The 17,403-nt window shown below is 46.0% G+C and overlaps 1 protein-coding gene and 1 pseudogene across 2 annotated transcripts in view; both read right to left on the reverse strand.

The window, feature by feature from the left end:
* IQSEC1 (IQ motif and Sec7 domain ArfGEF 1) overlaps positions 1-17,403 on the reverse strand; it is a 359,058-nt gene that overhangs the window by 220,852 nt on the left and 120,803 nt on the right. The gene's annotated exons all lie outside the window — the stretch shown is intronic.
* On the reverse strand, positions 10,057-16,456 carry LOC105882648 (cell division control protein 42 homolog pseudogene; annotated as a pseudogene).

A 17,403-nucleotide genomic window follows, 5' to 3' on the forward strand; every position in this document is an offset into this window, starting at 1 on the left:
ATTCTCCAAGATTGACCATATCCTAGGACACAGAGCATGTCTCAAACAATTTTTAAAAATAGAAATTATACCATGTATCTTTTCAGACCACAATGGAATAAATGTAGAAATCAATCCTAACAGGAGTTCTCATTTTTACACAAAGTCATGGAAACTAAACAACCTTCTGCTCAATGATCACTTCATAAATGAGGAAATCAAGATGGAAATTGAAAGATTCTTTGAACTAAATGACAAAGGTGACACAAGTTACCAAAACCTGTGGGACACAGCTAAAGTAGTCCTGAGAGGAAAATTTATTTCCATAAATGGCTATATTCAAAAGTCATAAAGATTACAAATAGACAACCTAATGAATCATCTCAAAGAGCTGGAAAAAGAAGAACAGACCAATCCCAAACCCAGCAGAAGAAGTGAAATCCTTAAGATCAAATCAGAACTAAACAAAATTGATAACGGGGAAACTATACGGAAGATTAATAAAACAAAAAGTTGGTTCTTCGAAAAAATAAACAAAATTGACACACCATTGGCTAGACTAACGAAAAGCAGAAAAGAAAAATCTCTACTAAGCTCCATCAGGAAAAATAAAGGAGAAATTACAACTGATGCCACGGAGATACGAGATATAATTTATGAATACTGCAAAAACCTCTATGCGCACAAACGGGAAAATGTGCAGGAAATGGAAAATTTCTTAGAAACACACAGCCTCCCTAGGCTCAACCAGGAAGAAATAGAATTCCTGAACAGACCAATATCAACTACTGAAATTGAAACAGCAATAAAAAACCTTCCTAAAAAGAAAAGCCCTGGACCAGATAGTTTCACACCCAAATTTTACCACACCTACAAGGAAGAACTGGTGCCTATCCTGCAGAAATTATTCCACAATATCGAGAAGGATGGAATTCTCCCCAACACATTTTATGAAACGAACATAACCCTGATACCAAAACCAGGAAAGGATGCAACAAAAAAAGAAAACTATAGACTAATATTCCTTATGAATATAGATGCAAAAATTCTCAACAAAATCCTAGCCAATCAAATCCAAGTGCTTGTCAAGAAAATAATCCATCACAATCAAGTGGGCTTCATCCCAGGGGTGCAGGGATGGTTCAACATATGCAAATCTATAAATGTAATTCACCACATAAAGAGAAGCAAAAATAAAAACCATATGATCCTCTCAATAGATGCAGAGAAAGCATTTGACAAAATTCAACACCCTTTTATGATAAGAATGCTCAACAAAATAGGCATAGATGGGGCTTACCTAAAAATGATACAAGCCATATATGACAAATCCACAGCCAATATCATACTGAATGGGGAAAAACTGAAAGCATTCCCACTTAGAACTGGAACTAGACAAGGTTGCCCACTATCTCCACTTTTATTCAACATAGTGCTGGAAGTCCTGGCTACAGCAATCAGACAAGCAAGGGGAATTAAGGGCTTCCAAATGGGAGCAGAAGAGATCAAACTCTCACTCTTTGCTTACGACATGATATTATACCTAGAAAACCCCAAGGATTCAACCAAGAGACTCCTTGATTTGATAAATGAATTTGGTAAAGTCTCAGGATACAAAATCAATACACAGAAATCAGAGGCATTTATATACGCCAACAACAGTACAAGTGAGAACCAAATCAAAGACTCAATTCCCTTCAAAATAGCAACAAAGCAAATAAAGTACCTAGCAATATATTTAATTAAGGTGGTAAAAGACCTCTATAGGGAGAACTATGAAACACTGAAGAAGAAAATAGCAGAGCACGTAAACAGATGGAAGAATATACCATGCTCATGGGTTGGCAGAATCAACATTGTTAAAATGTCTATATTACCCAAAGTGACCTACAGAGTCAATGCAATCCCTATTAAAATACCATCATCAGGGCGGGGGGTGGGGTGGGTATAAACATACATAATGAGTGAGATGAGCACCGTCTGGGGGAGGGTCATGCTGGAGACTCAGACTTGTGGGGGGAGGGGGGAAAGGGCATTTATTGAAACCTTAAAATCTGTACCCCCATCATATGCCGAAAAAAAAAGTTAAATAAATTACTAAATGCCTATTAGAAAAAAAAATACCATCATCATTTTTCACAGATATAGAACAAATAATTTTACACTTCGTATGGAACCAGAGAAGACCCCGTGTAGCAAAATCAATCCAAGGCAATAAAAACAAAATAGGAGGTATCAATCTACCAGATTTCGAACTATATAACAAGGCTATAGTAATTAAAACAGCATGGGACTGGCACAAGAACAGGGACATTGACCAGTGGAACAGAACAGAGAACCCAGATATAAAACCAGCCTCTTATAGCCAACTAATCTTCTACAAACCAGACAAAAGTATACACTGGGGGAAAGAATCCTTATTCAATAAGTGGTGCTGGTAAAACTGGATAGTCACATGCAGAAGACTGAAACAGGACCCACACCTTTCACCTCTCACAAAAATCCACTCATGCTGGGTAAAAGACTTGAACCTTAGGTGTGAAACTATTAGAATCCTAGAGGAATACGTTGGAAATACTCTTCCAGACATTGGCCTAGGCAAAGAATTTATGAAGAAGACCCCAAAAGCAATCACAGCATCAGCAAAAATAAATAAATGGGACATGATCAAATTAAAAAGCTTCTGCACAGCCAAATAAACTGTCAAGAGAGCAAACACACAACCCACAGAATGGGAGAAAATTTTCACAAGCTACATATCTGATAAAGGGCTAACTAGAATCTATTTAGAACTCAGGAAAATCAGCCAGAAAAATCAAACAACCCTATCAAAAAGTGGGCAAAGTATATGAACAGAAATTTTTGAAAAGAAGACAGAATAAAGGCCAACAAACATATGAAAAAATGCTCAACATCTCTAATCATCAGGGAAATGAAAATCAAAAAACTGCAATGATATATCACTTATTTCCAGTAAGAATGTCCTTTATCAAAAAGTCCCCAAACAATAAATGTTGGCTGGATGCGGAGAGATAGGAACACTCCTACACTGCTGGTGGGACTGCAAACTGGTTCAGCCTCTGTGGAAAACAATATGGTGATACCTTAAAACGATACAAGTAGATCTACCATTTGATCCAGCAATTCCACTACTGGGCATCTACCCAAAAGATCAAATGACACTCTACAAAAAAGACACCTGCACTTGAATGTTTATAGCAGCACAATTCACAATCGCAAAGGTGTGGAAACAACTCAGGTGCCCTGTGGTATATGTATACCATAGAGTACTATTTAGCTTTAAGAAACAATGGTGATATAGCACCTCTTGTATTTTCCTGTATAGAGCTGAAATCCATTCTACTAAGTGAAGTATCTCAAGAATGGAAAAACCAGCATCCCATGTACTCACCAGCAAATTGGTATTAATGGATCAACTCCTAAGTGGACATATAGGAAGAACATTTATGGGTGTCGGGTGGGGGAGAGGGGACAGGGGGCCATGGGCAATATACGTAACCTTAACATTTGTACCCCCATAATATGCTGAGAAGAAAAAAAGACTGTTCAAAGCCCTGAAAATTAATTTCCCCCAGGAAGACAATTACATGTCAAATAAAACACCCCCCGAGCAAACGATTAAGACAAAATCCAGCCAAGAAGGCTTCGTGCAGGTTGATCTTGAGATGCTCAGCTCAATGCAGAGGGTTCCCAGGTCACTGCCGGGCAGTGACGGACATAGGCATCCAGTTGAGGGAGGGAATTCACTTCCCATATTCGTGCCCCTTCGCAATTGATTTCAACCCCATAAATGGCCCGTCTGCTCTGTCTTCTATTGAAAGGACGTTAATAGCACTACTGGAGGCCAGCGCTGGAACCTTGGTTCTGGTGGGGATAGGGCCTGTGGCCGCAGCTGGCCCCACACAGGGAGGCTGGCCGAGCCAGCGGTCAGCAGACAACTTGGAGGGCTCCGCAGGTGGAGGGCCTCGCCTGGGCTCCAAGTGCAAATGTGGCCTGTGACTTCTGACAGTTTGGAAACTCTGGCCAGCATGGCCACCGCATGACTGGCTGAGCCTTTCAGTGTGCCTCGTGCCCACCAGCCGGCCCTTCTCCTTAGGCGGTCAAGTGTCCTGCAGACCCCGGAGTCTGCACCCGTGACTGAGTCTTCTCTCATGGAAAGCAAGAGCCTCTGAGGCTCAACAAGGTGCCTGGGGTCACACCGCAAGGTGGGAAGGCGAGACTCAACCCAGCTGTGCTCCCTCCCAGCCCAGAGCCCTGCACTGACCGGCAGCGCCAGTTCGTGCTCCAGCTTGGCCGAGGGTCAGACCGACCAGGGACCCTGGGTTATCAGGGATTTGGCGTGTGCAGATCAGAGGCTGCAAACCATGGCCCTCGAACCAAATTGGGCCCCAGCCTGCCTTTGTACTGGAACATGGCCCTGCCCACTCATTTCTGGATTGGCCCAAGGGATGCTGCCAAGGCCACCTGACCCGGCGCTGTCAGAGCCTGAAGTTGCAGTGCGGGCGTGCACCCACACCTGGCACCCGCTCCCTGCCCCAGAGCAGACCCCCCCAGGCACGAGGCCTGTTAGAAAGCGGCTGTGGGGGCAGGTGGCTCTGGGGAGGCAGGCAGGCAGTGACTGCAGAGCCTCGGGGTCCAAGTCACGGACAGGCCACCCTGGCTGCTTTAGGAAGTGGTGGCTGCTGGGGTACGCAGCTTCCTGGGCCTCACGATGGTCCCCATCAAGCTCGTCAGTGCTGCCTGTGCTTCCAAAGCAGAGGGTTCAGACTGGCAAATGTTAATCGTGGGAAGTCACACTCCACCCGAGCCGCAGCTTCTCCATCCGTAAGGGGGATTGTAGCTGATGATTCCCAAGGCTCTCCTCTGCAGGACAGTCTGTGGATCTCTGTAAGTGGCACAGGGGTCCGAGCCTTCCTTCGATGGCAGAACACTGGGGCGAGAGGCGCTGCTCATCTGTGAGGGGCATGCCCCCCACGCTGGAGGCAGCGTGCAAAGTGAGACCGCAGGATGTGTTGGGCTGGGCGGAGCTGGGCGGTGGATGTTAAGAGCTCAAGAGCCCTCTCTTAAGAGCGCAAGCGGACCCGTCGTTATCATCAGTGCTGCACCTGGGCAAGCTCTCGGGGAGTGGCGGGCGGGGCTAGGACCTCGCCTGTCGACCCTAGGCCAGAGAAGCTCTCGGGAACACCTCCCATGGGAGCGCCTGGCTCCTGGACGGTCCTGGCTCACCACGAGCCCACGCTCCTCCCAGTGGATGCCTTCAGCCCTGCGCATCTGCCAGCCGTCCTCTGTGAGGATCAGAAATCCAAACCCGCCCACTTTTACCACCTCCATGCCGCCCTCCAGGCCTGGCCACCACCATGCCTGGTCAGGGCTCCAGGGAGGCCTCCAAGGGGGCCTCCTCGCTGCTTCTCCTGGTCCACAGCGCAGCCAGAGGGACCTTTTAACACACAATTTGGATGCCATCACCTGCTGTCTCCAGCAGTCCATGGCTCCCTACTACACTTGGAGTGGCTCTTATAGCGCGGCCTCCACACCCCGTCAGCCTTGCCTGCGCAGCCTTGCTCACCTGCCTCCTTACGCTGCCGCCCTCCGCATCCTCACGCCCGTCACCGCAGGGCCTTTGCTCCTGCCTGTGTCTGGAATATGCCTTCGCAGGCTCTTTTCCTGGCTGTCCACTGACCCTCAAGTGTCCCTTTATTCATCATCTTCTGCAAGAGACCTTCCCTGAGCCCAACCCCTGCCAGGTGAGGCCCCTCCTTGCTCCCGGCCACCACTGGTCATTTCCTCTGCAGTGCTACTTGGATCACAGGCACCCAACTACTCGGCATTCGCTCAGAGCAGGTAGCGGTGGCAGGGTGGGGCCTGGGCAGGTGCTGAAGGTGCCAGCCAGCCAGAGGTGGCCGTGCAGTGTGGCACCCAGGAGCAAGGACTGTGGAGCTACATGGCCCAGGACAAATCCCACTCAAATCCCGTAGAAGTGGTATCCTTGAACAGCCCTTCCACCTCAGTTTCCAGTCTCCTTATCTGCCAAACGCAGATAACAGCACCTGCCTCACGGGAATTGTCCTGGGATAAAGGCAAGGAACCGAGACTCCAGGCACCTCCTCCACTCTACTCCCTGGCCAAGAAGAAAAATGGGACAGGAAGACCTGGAGGCAGCTACGGGCCCTGCCCAGCCACCTGGAGAAGGTGATGGTGATTTTCTGATAATTTTCTCACTGGTCTGGTCATTCTCAGACAAAATTACTAGAAGAAAAAGATGCCTTCCTCATAGTAAAAGCTCTAAGGTTTTTTAAAAATGAGATTTGGTGTTTTCCATATTAAGGGGAAAGTTTCATTTGAGTCCTGAAGCCTGTTTTGTAGTTTTTTAACAGCTTTATCAAGGTAAAATTGACATACAATAACCTGTACCTATTTAAGTACACAGTATGATAAGTTTTGCCACATACTTGCTGCATCTGTGAAACTTAGCCGGGATGGAAACAATGAACCTATCCTCGACCCGGTGCCTCGACCCTGTGCCTCGCTGTGACCCCTCCCTCCTGCCCTTCCTGGGCCCCAGGCACTCACTGGTCTGCAAGGATCAGTTTGCTTTTTCTAGATTTGCTTATAAATGGAATCTTACAGCAGGCATTTTTAGTCTGGCCTCTTTCACTCAGTAGGATTCTTTCAGGTCCATCCAAGTCATTGCAGGTATCAAAGTTCATTTCTTTTATTGCCAAGTAGTAGTCCACTGTATGGATATACTACCACTGGCTTATCCGTTCATCAGTTGATGGATATTTGATTGTTTTCACTTTTTGGCTACCCTGAATTATGCTGCTAGGTACATTTATATACAAGTTTTTGTGTGGACATGCTTTCATCTCCCTAGGAGTGAAATGGCTAGATCAATGATAGGTGTATGTTACCCTTTTATGAAACTGCTTAACTGTTTTGCAATGTGGTTATACCATTTCACATTCCTACCAGCAGATTACGAAAGTTTCTGTCTCTCCACATTCTCACCAGAAGTTGGTATGGCCAGTCATTTTACTTGTAGCCATCTTAACATGTGTGTAGTTGTATGTCATTTTGGTTTTAATTTGTACTTCTCTAATATGCAATTATGTTGAATATTATCTGCTAGTGGTATTTCACAGAGCAAAAGTTTTAAATTTTGATGCAATCCAATTTCTCCTTTTATAGATCATGATCTTGGTGTTAAGTCTAAGACCTCTTATTGAGCCCTAGGTCCTGAAGATTTTCTTCTGTTTTTGTTCCTAAAAATTTATAGTTTTATAAGTCCATTTTTTTTTTTTGAGACAGAGTCTCGCTTTCTTGCCTAGGCTAGAGTGAGTGCCGTGGCGTCAGAACTCCTGACCTTGAGCAATCCACCCACCTCGGCCTCCCAGAGTGCTAGGATTACAGGTGTGAGCCACTGCGCCCAGCCTATAGTTTTATAAGTCCATTTTGAGTTAAATTTTGTATAAGGTATGAGGTTTAGGTTGAGGGTTATTTTTTGCCTATGATTATCTAATTGCTTCAGTACCACTGTTCAAAGGCTTATTTTTTTCTCCATTGAATTGCTTTTGCATCTTTTTAAAAGTCAGTTTGGCATATCTGTGTGGGTCTATTTCTGGGTTTTCTATTCTGCTCCATTGATCCATATGTCTGTCCCTCTAGGGGCAAATATACTGTCTTGATTACTGTAGCTACACAGTAAGTCTTAATGCCTATTAGAGTGATTCCTCTTATTTTATTCCTCTTTTTCAAAATTGTTTTAAGCTAGTCTAGGTCCATATAAATTTTAGAATAAGCTTGTGTATGTCTACAAACACAAAAGCAAAGGCAAAAATCCTTGCTTGGATTTTGATAGGAATTGCATTAAGCCTATAGATCAATTTGAGGAGAACTAACATCTTCATCATGTTGAGTTTTCCAATCCATGAACATGGTATGTCTCTCCATTTAGTTCGGTCTTCTTGGCTTTCTTTCATCTGCATTTTTTTTTTTTTATTATTCTTTTTTTTTTTTTTTTGAGACAGAGTCTCGCTTTGTTGTCCAGGCTAGAGTGAGTGCCGTGGCGTCAGCCTCGCTCACAGCAACCTCAAACTCCTGGGCTCAAGCGATCCTTCTGTCTCAGCCTCCCAAGTAGCTGGGACTACAGGCATGCACCACCATGCCCGGCTAATTTTTTTTTATATACATATCAGTTGGCCAATTAATTTCTTTCTATTTATAGTAGAGACGGGGTCTCACTCTTGCTCAGGCTGGTTTCGAACTCCTGACCTTGAGCAATCCGCCCGCCTTGGCCTCCCAGAGAGCTAGGATTACAGGCGTGAGCCACCGCGCCCGGCCAAATCATCTGCATTTTTATGTATACAAATCCTGTACATATTTTCAATATACAGATCCTGTACATGTTTTGTTAGACTTATGCAGAAGTATCTAATTTTGTTTGTAGCAAAGTAAATATAATATATATGTTTAATTTTGGTTTCCAAATATTTTTTGTTGCTATATAGAAATGTAATAGATTTTTTTTGTGTTGACCATGTATCTTGTTACTTTGCTGAACTTGTTCATTTGTTCTAGGAGTTATTTTTGGTAGATTCCTTGGGATTTTCAATGTATACAATCATGTTATCTGAAAATAGAGACAGTTTTATTTCTTACTTTCCTATATATGTTTTTTGTTGCCTTTTCTTGACTTACTGCTCTGGCTAGAAGTTCAGCCCTATGTTGAATCATAGTGGAGAGATAGATCCTTCCTTTGTTCCCAAGCTTTGGGAGAAAGTGTTCAGTTTGTCATCTTTAAGTTTGATGGTAGCTGTAGGTTTTTTTGTAGACATTCTTCATAAAGTTGAGGAAGCCTCTCTTTATTCCTATTTTTCCTGAGAGTTTTTTTCTTTTATCATGCATGGGCATTACATTTTCCTGTCACTGATATGATTACATGGTGTCTCATTTAGCCTATCAAGATGGTGGATTACATTGATTTTGAATATTAACCAGTCTTGCATATCTGGAATAAATCCCATTTAGTTACAGTGTAAATTTTTTTATACATTGCTAGATTGGATTTGCTAATATTTTGTTCAGAAATTTTGCATCTGCATTCATGAGGAATTAAAGTAGTTTTCTTTTCTTGTAGTATATTTGTCCAATTTTGGTATCAGATTAAAGTAGATCTCATAGAATGAGTTGGGAAATAGTACCCCCTTTTCAGTTTTCTGGAAGAGTTTATGTAGAATTGGTATAATTTATTGCTTAAATGTTTGGTGGAGTTCACCTATACAACTATCTAGGCCTGCAATTTTCTTTGAAAGATTTTTAACTACAATTTCAATTTATTTGGTACATATAAAGCTATTTAGGCTATCTATTTACTATTGAGTGAGCTTTGTTAATTTATTTGTGTCTTTCAAGGAATTTGTACATTCCCTCTACATTTAAAAAAATATTTATTGGCATAAAGTTGTTCATAATACTCCTATATTATACTTAACATATCTGTAGAATTTATAATAATGTCATTGTTCTTATCCCTGGTATTAGTAATTTGTATGTTTTTTCATTTTTTCTGGATCAGTTTGACTAAGGATTATTACTTTTATTGGTCATCTCAAAAAATGAGGTTTGTTTTCATTGCTTCCCTGTGTTGTTTTCCTGTTTTCTTTTTTTTTTTTTGAAGAGTTTTTTTTTGTTTAATACATCTGAAAAGAATGCATATACAAAGAATTGAGACATGAGAAAGCATTGGTTCAACACTAATGAATCTACAAGAATTAGGACTTTGGGAAGATGGAAAAGATTACCTAAACATTTTTAAAAACTAGAAACTGCAACCAAACAAGCTGATAAAATCCCTATTAACACTTACGAAGAGTCTTCATAAGATTCTTTCCGTGATTTTATTAAACTAGAGGAGCCTCATCTGGCTGCTCTAGGGTTTCTCATATGCAAAACAGAAATAAGGGGAGTCCCCTGACTGGTCCCCATGTTGTTAGGTGTTCTCCCCACCCCCACCCCACCCCCAGCTTCTTCATGAAGCAGGCTCCACCCTCACGGCGTGAGAGGATGCGAATCATTCCATAGACATGTCTTCTAGCACCGCCCCTCATGTCTCCTCTACATACCAGGTCTTCAGCTGTGTTCTAGGAACACCATATCATATACTATCGAGTTGTAAATCTATGCTAAGCATATAAGACAATGACTGACAGGGAAATTTTTTTTTAAATTATGAAGTCAATCCATTTGGTGTATTTCAAAGGTGAAATACTTTTCTTCATTTGTCAGTGAATGAAGTTAGAAATTAACTTCCAAAAAAATCAGCAAATGGCAAAAAAATTTCCTTGAAAGTCACAGTCACGTATATAGTGCATCCTAGAAAAGAGGAGGGGCAAGACAGGTTCCACCCACTTTCATGAGTTTCATCAAACACTGGATCTACTCAAGGGTGGAGAGGAAAGGCAACTTTCAAACAGGAGTGTGTTATTAAATGAGGCATTTACTATACTCCTTCCTAAGAGCACCAGATCGGGAACATGTTTTCTAAACTAGATCCAGGAAGTGGAATGTGGAATCAATCCATCCTCCCCTAAGGGCTGTCCTCTGGTTAATGAATTTAAAAAACAAGACTAAAAATCAAATCACACACACACTACCCCCAAAACAGAGGAAAAACACCACCACTAAGATGTCTCAGATTACTCTCCAGAGAGGAACCAGGGAGCAGCTTCAACAATTCCAATTAGTCTGTTACAGAGTCATCACAAGCATGCCTTGCTTTAAAAAAAAGAAAATTTTTTTTAAACAACAAAACAAAAACTAGTACTGATCACTTTTCTGACAATACACAATCACGCAAAATTAACTAGTATTGGGAAGGGAAGGGGGGCCATACCTATGGGCCTCGTCTCACACGAGTGCATGTGGGTAGGTGCAAGGCATTTGTCATTATTGCAAAAACGAATTTTAATTGTTAATCTTTAGTTTGATTTAAACATTGCTCTTAGCATGATGCCGACACCAGCTGTGCAGAAAGGGCTCGGAGAGACGCCCACAGCAGCACACTCCTGCGGCTCTTCTTCGGTCTGGAGGCTCCAAGGCAGCCAACATCGCCTCGCCAAGCACGTTCTCTAGGCCTTTCTGTGCGAGTGCAGAACACTCCACATGCTCGACAGCCTTCCGGTCACGGGCCAGTTCTTCGGCAGTCTCTGGAGTAACAGGCTTCTGTTTGTTCTTGGCAAGTTTCTCAATAGTAGAGGGGTCATCTCTGAGATCAATCTGGGTCCCGACAAGCAAGCAAGGCGTCTTTGGACAGTGGTGAGTTGTCTCGGGCACCTGCTTTTCTTTCACATTTTCAAATGAGGACAGAGAGACCACTGACAAACAGACTAGAAATACATCTGTTTGTGGATAACTGAGTGCTCGTAATCTGTCATAATCCTCTCGCCCTGCAGTATCAAAAAGTCCCAGAGCACATGGCTCTGCACCAATCATAACTGTGACTGCATAGTTGTCACAGTCGGAACGCGTTCGGATGGAAATCTGCTTGTTGTGTAGGATATCAGGAGACAGGTTTTACCAACAGCGCCATCGCCCACAACAACGCACTTAATTGTCTGCATTGCTGAAATAGTTTTATGTCTGCTTTAAATATTTCAAATCTGACGGTGACCTCAGCGTCTCCAGTGGGCGTCGGCAGCACTGCACGGGGTCTCCTCGGCTGCCGGACAGGGGCACGCGCCTCTGTTTTCTGTTTCACTAATTTCCAGTCTGACATTCATGTTTTGTTTCTTCCATATACTTTGGCTTTAACTTGTTTTGTTCTGTTTTTTAATTCTTAAGGTGAAAGCTAGGTTCATTGATTTGAGATCTTTTTTCTTTTCTACTATTAGCATTTAATGCTCTAAATTTTCCTCTGTGGACTGCTTTGGTAGCATCCTATGAATTTTGATATGCCGTGTTTTCATTATTCATTTCAAAGGCTTTCTTTGATTTCTTCTTTGACCTATGGGTTATTAAAAATATGTTGTTTATTTTCTAAATATTTGGAAATTTTTCCAGAAATATTTGTTATTGATTTTTAATTTAATTGCATTCTGGTCAACACATATGCTTTGATGACGTGAATCCTTTTAGATGTATTGAGATTTATTTTATCGCATAGAATTTGATATATTTTGGTAAATATTCCATGTGTTCTTGAGAAGAATGTGTGTCTGCTCTTGCCAGGCAGAGTCGGTCAGGCCAGGTTGGTCAACAGTGTCACGCAGTCTTCTCTGTCCTTACTCATTTCTGCCTGCTTGTCCGATCAGGTATTGAAAGAGGAGTACTGAAATCTCAAACAATGATTTTGGATTTGTCTACTTCTCCCTGCTGTCCTATCAGCTTTTCCTTCATGTCTTTTGAACACATTATAACTACAGGATTAGTGATCATGGAATGACCTTCTTTATCCCAGTAATGTTCTAAATATTCCAAATATCTCCAAAAACTACTTTGTCTGATATTAACACAGCCATTCCAGTTTTTTTTGATTAGCATTAGTATGATGTATTTTTCCATTCTTTTACTTAATCTATTTGTATCTTTCTATATGAACAGTGGCTCTTATAGATTGTATATATATATATGTATAAAAATATACATATATATAGTTCCTGCTTTAAAAATCTAATCTAAAAATCACTGCCTTTTAATTGGGGAAGGTAATTTATATTTAATGTGGTTATTAAAATGGTCAGGTTTAAAACTATTTTCTTTCTATTCTATTGTTCTTTGTTCTATTTTTCCTCTTTTTCCTGCCTTCTTTTAAATTGAATATTTTTTATGATCCCATTATAGTTTTAATCTCTAGAAGTTTGATTGAGTATGGAATACAGTTATAATTCCTACTTTAATGGCCTTTTCTGTTAATTCTAGCATCAGTATTTGCTTGGATCAGTTTGGATTAATTTTTCTTTTCATATGGGTCACATTTTCTTGCTTCTTTGCATACCTGAAAACTGTTCACTGGATGCCAGACATTGTGAATTTCATCTTACTGGATATTTTTTAATTCCTCTAAATCTTCCTGAGCTTTGTTTTGGGACACAGTTAAGTTCCATGGAAATAGTCTAATCCTGTAGAGTCTTGCTTTTAAGATTGTTAGGTGAGACCCAAACAGTGCTCAGTTTAGGCTAACGATTTCCCACGGCAAAACTTTCAAAATACTTTAGCCAGCGTCCTCTGGGTGATGGTTCCGTTCTGGCTGGTGAGAACAGGCGCTCTCCTGCTGCCTGTGAGCGAGGGGCACTGTGTCATCTCTGCTGTTTTTGGAGAGTTAATCTACAAGATTCCCAGCCTCTGGTGGTTTTCTCGCCCTCATGAGGTGGTCAGTGCTCAGCTAAACACTTGCAGGGAGCCTTGTGCAGGCTCCCCGAGCTCTTTCTCTGTGCAGTGTGGTCCTCCCCAGGATTTGTTCCAAGACACTCCAGCTGTCCTGGTCTTCTCAGACTCTGACCTCCAGCTTCTCAACTCAGGGAGTTCCCTGGGCTCTGCTTGGCTTCCCCTCCCTGAGCTGTGGCCTGAACACCCCCCAAGGCAGGTGTGGGGCAAATCTAGAGATCACCTATTCATTTTCCCCTCTCAGGGTTCACTGTCCTCCACTGCCTGCTGTCCAGGGTCCTGGAAACTTGTTCCATGTATTTTGTTCATTTCCTTGGATGTTTCAGCTGTCCCATTTATTTGAAGCCTGGTTTTAAATACCTAAATTTTTTTTCCTCCAGGAAATTTTAGGAAATCCCAGGGATCCTGAACTTGATTCAATGCTGTAAGCAGAGATCCGTTTACACCTGTACCTCTGGCCTACCCCCACCCCCACCCCAGAATGCATGAGTCACTTCTCTGCTGAGCACAGAAGTAAGGAGGGGTTGAAGCTCTGTAGAGATAAGACAAAGAGACATGTATTTCTTACAATCATTTGATATTAAAGTCTAACAGTGCTGGCATGGCCCAGATGAACCTGAAGTACAAAGGCAACATCTTGCATGCTGACACCTAGCTGGCCTCATTCATACCTACTTTGACCAGAAGGACAGTGGCAGCAGTGAAGAAAAGGCTGGAGGAACAAGACTGGCCGGCCAGGACTCCTGCTACTACCTTGCACTCTGCCCGGCCGCCTTAGGTGCCTGGGTTCAGACAGTGTGCCCAGAAGAGAGAGGTGGAATCAGCAGGAAGGTGACGTCTTCTCAGTGTGGAATGCCTCAGGTGTGATGAGCTCCCCATCCCTGGAAGGGTACAAGCAGGTGCTGGATGATCCCTTAGCAGGGCTATCACAGTGGGGACTGGACCAAATCACACTCTCTGCCCCTTCCGTGTGGCACAGATTCCATGACTATGGTCTGGCAATGAGAGCTGGTCTGGTTAATTTATAATCCCTTGCCCCTTATTGGGAGTGAGAGTCCGTGGAAATGTCAGTGAGGCAGACCAGGAACTAAACAAACCTGCAGTATCTCCTTGCACTGGCCCTGAGGTCCTGGAGTGGTCGGTGCCCTTGCTCTGCCCTGCCTGGCTGCAGGGCTGGGCTGCACGCAGCCAGTTATGTAACCGGCCGCCTTTGAGAGCTGCTGCTCCGTGTCACACACGGGTAAGCAAACTAGTTCAAGGTAATTTATGACTCTGGGATGCTTGGGTTTCTAAATACAACAGACAACTACAAAGTGGAAACGCTTTAAACTTGCTTCCCAAGGGGAGGCTGCCGGGCCCAGACCCCAGGTGGCACCGACGGCCCAGCTAGCAGGGAGGACTGAGCACAGAGCAGGCCTGGCCCCAGCGAGGTGCATCCTGGAGACTCAGGGAAGACCCCTCAGTGTCCTGGCTCCTGCTGTCTCTGGCGTGCAGGAGAGGGTGTGGGCTTTGCTCCCGCACTGTGGCTGCATAGAGACCACTCCACACTGAGAGACCCCAGTGGGCTTATTTAAGGGGTAATAATATTTACTTTGGATAAGTCAGCACTCAGGCAGTAGAGACTCCACCAGTTGTAAACTACTGTTATCAAGGGCCGCGGATGTTTCCCTCCTCCTCATGGGCGGCCGGCCCTGCCTGACCCTCCAGCCCAATCCAGTTCTTGAACCTGGAGTGGCCATGTGCCGGCTCGGCTCTCATGGGCGGGGCGTGGTCGCCCAGAGCAGCCAGCCCCTCCTGACTGTGCAGAAGGGGACTCCGGCGTCCACACTGGGCTTTGATGCGCCTGGCCCAGCAGCCCGCCTGCACCAGGCAGGCACCTGGCGAGCGCGGCACAGGGTCACTGCGGAACACTGAGGAAGGGCAGAAAGGGAGCACCTGCCTGGTTTCCCGAGGGAGGCTACCTAACCCTCAGGGTGGTGTCCTGGGGCCTGGCTGGAGGGGCGGGGCCCAGAGCCCCGGACTCGGGGAGCAGAGCCCACACCCGGCCCTCAGGAGCGCCAGACTGGGCGTGCGGGACTTTGCTGGACAGCGAGGTCCCCGGCTGCTCAGCGCAGACTCGGCCCCTCCTCCCGGCGAGTTCTGCCCTCCCCAGACACCCGTGCTCCTCACGGGCCGCTTGCGGGGCTCACGCACACCAGGAAGCGCGATGCAGAAAGAGGGTCAGGGAGAAGACACAGACCGCAGGGCCATGAAGAGGTCCCTTGGCACGAGCCTGGGGATCGGAGTACAAGTACAAGTGCAGGGGACCCTGTACAAGTGCAGGGGACCAGCGCGTCCACAAGGGACACCGAAAGTGGACCCGGCCTCGCAACACACCCCACCAACCCCAGACACATCCAAGACCCACATTTCACAGGGAAGACTTCAGAACATCCAGAAGAAGATATAGGGACATAGCCGTAAGGAGTGGGCTGCGAATGATCTCCGAACAAGAAACAGAAAGCTCACCTAGCATAAAAAGTCGATAGATTGGGCTACAGTAAAACTAAGCATTTCTACCTATCAGGCGTCAGAAGGAATGAGAGAAGACTAACCACACACACCCAGAGGACATCTGGGACACGCACAGCCAGCACGGGACGGGTGTCCAGGACCCAGAAAGGACACCCGTCCAGGACACACGCACCCGCGGGAGAGGGAGAAGCGGGCACAGAAAGGCGCAAGCAGGCGTTTCTTGGGGGAAGCAGGGACAGCCGATGACCCCGGAAAGGACGCTCACCCTGCCCAGGCTGCAGGGAGATGCACGTCAGGACCCAGCGAGGCGCGGCGGATCCCAGCAGCCCGGTGGGAAGGGAGGCGTCCGGCGGGACCCAGGGCTGGGGACGGAGGGCCAGTGGGTCCGGAAGGACTGCGATGACAGCGTCCACGGGAGCCACCACTGGGGAACCAGGTTGCTGTCTTCTTGTTAGTGTGACCATTCGCATACCTCATGCCCTGCAAGGCCACTCTTAGCCCACGCACAAGGCACGTCCAGGAAGATCTCAGATCAGCACTGTCATGATAGAACAACACGGAAGTGACCCGAACACCCACGGACAGGCAGCCTCAAGACTAACCGTGGAACAGTCAACACAATTCATGTCCACAGCAGTGGAAATAAACGACAGCCCCGCACATCACTGTGGATAAGGCTCAGGAACAGCGAAATCGTGAGTGAAATGTGTCCATCTTTGACGTTCCACATATTGTGCCATTTCATAAACCTGGACACACACGACCCCGCGTGGACACACATGGTGGCCCACCGCAGGAGGACGACGCACAGAACGCCGAGCGCGGGGCCTCGGGCCGGGTGCAAACGCAGGACGCACGCGCCCGGGACTCCAGCTCTGCAGCCCAACCGCACGGTCTCGGGTGGTCATTTCAGCGTCCGTTAAAGTGCACATCGATTAACGTAACACACGGAGGACATCAAATATTTGAAGATGCAGAAACCGAGAGAAGGAAAACGGTGCGTCCCTGCTGCGTGCGGCACTGCTCATCTGGGTCACGGCAGGAGCCCAGGGGGCTCTGGTGGCCAGCGTAGGGGCAGGGACTGGGCAGGAGGGCGTCCCTCCCGCTGGGCCTCGGCTGCTCCGTACACCGCGTGAGGGAGAGCCGTGCTGGGACGACAGACGCCCGGCCCTGCCACCTCAGGTCTCCCGTGCGCCGCCACCGCAGACCTGGCGGTGCTCAGAGCGCTCTCGCCGAGCACCCGGACGGCTCTGCACTCTGCTCGGCTCCACTGCAGGCTCCGGGGCTGGCAGACCAGACGCGGGACACTGAATGACAGCTGCTTGCTGACCCGGAGAGGCCATCGGGTTCACACTGGGAGTTTGGAGACGAGCTAGCAGGCCCTGGACACCTCGGTGCCCCGGGAGGAGCCGCAGGCTCTGGATCCGTCCTGGGCCCAGTGCCGGCCGCAGCCCCCATGTCCTGGGCGGGCAGGCTCCAGGCAGCCGTGTGCCGCTGTGCTTCCCGCAC

Source organism: Microcebus murinus, chromosome 21, assembly GCF_040939455.1.
Source record: "Microcebus murinus isolate Inina chromosome 21, M.murinus_Inina_mat1.0, whole genome shotgun sequence".
In the NCBI taxonomy this organism is placed as follows: domain Eukaryota; kingdom Metazoa; phylum Chordata; class Mammalia; order Primates; family Cheirogaleidae; genus Microcebus; species Microcebus murinus.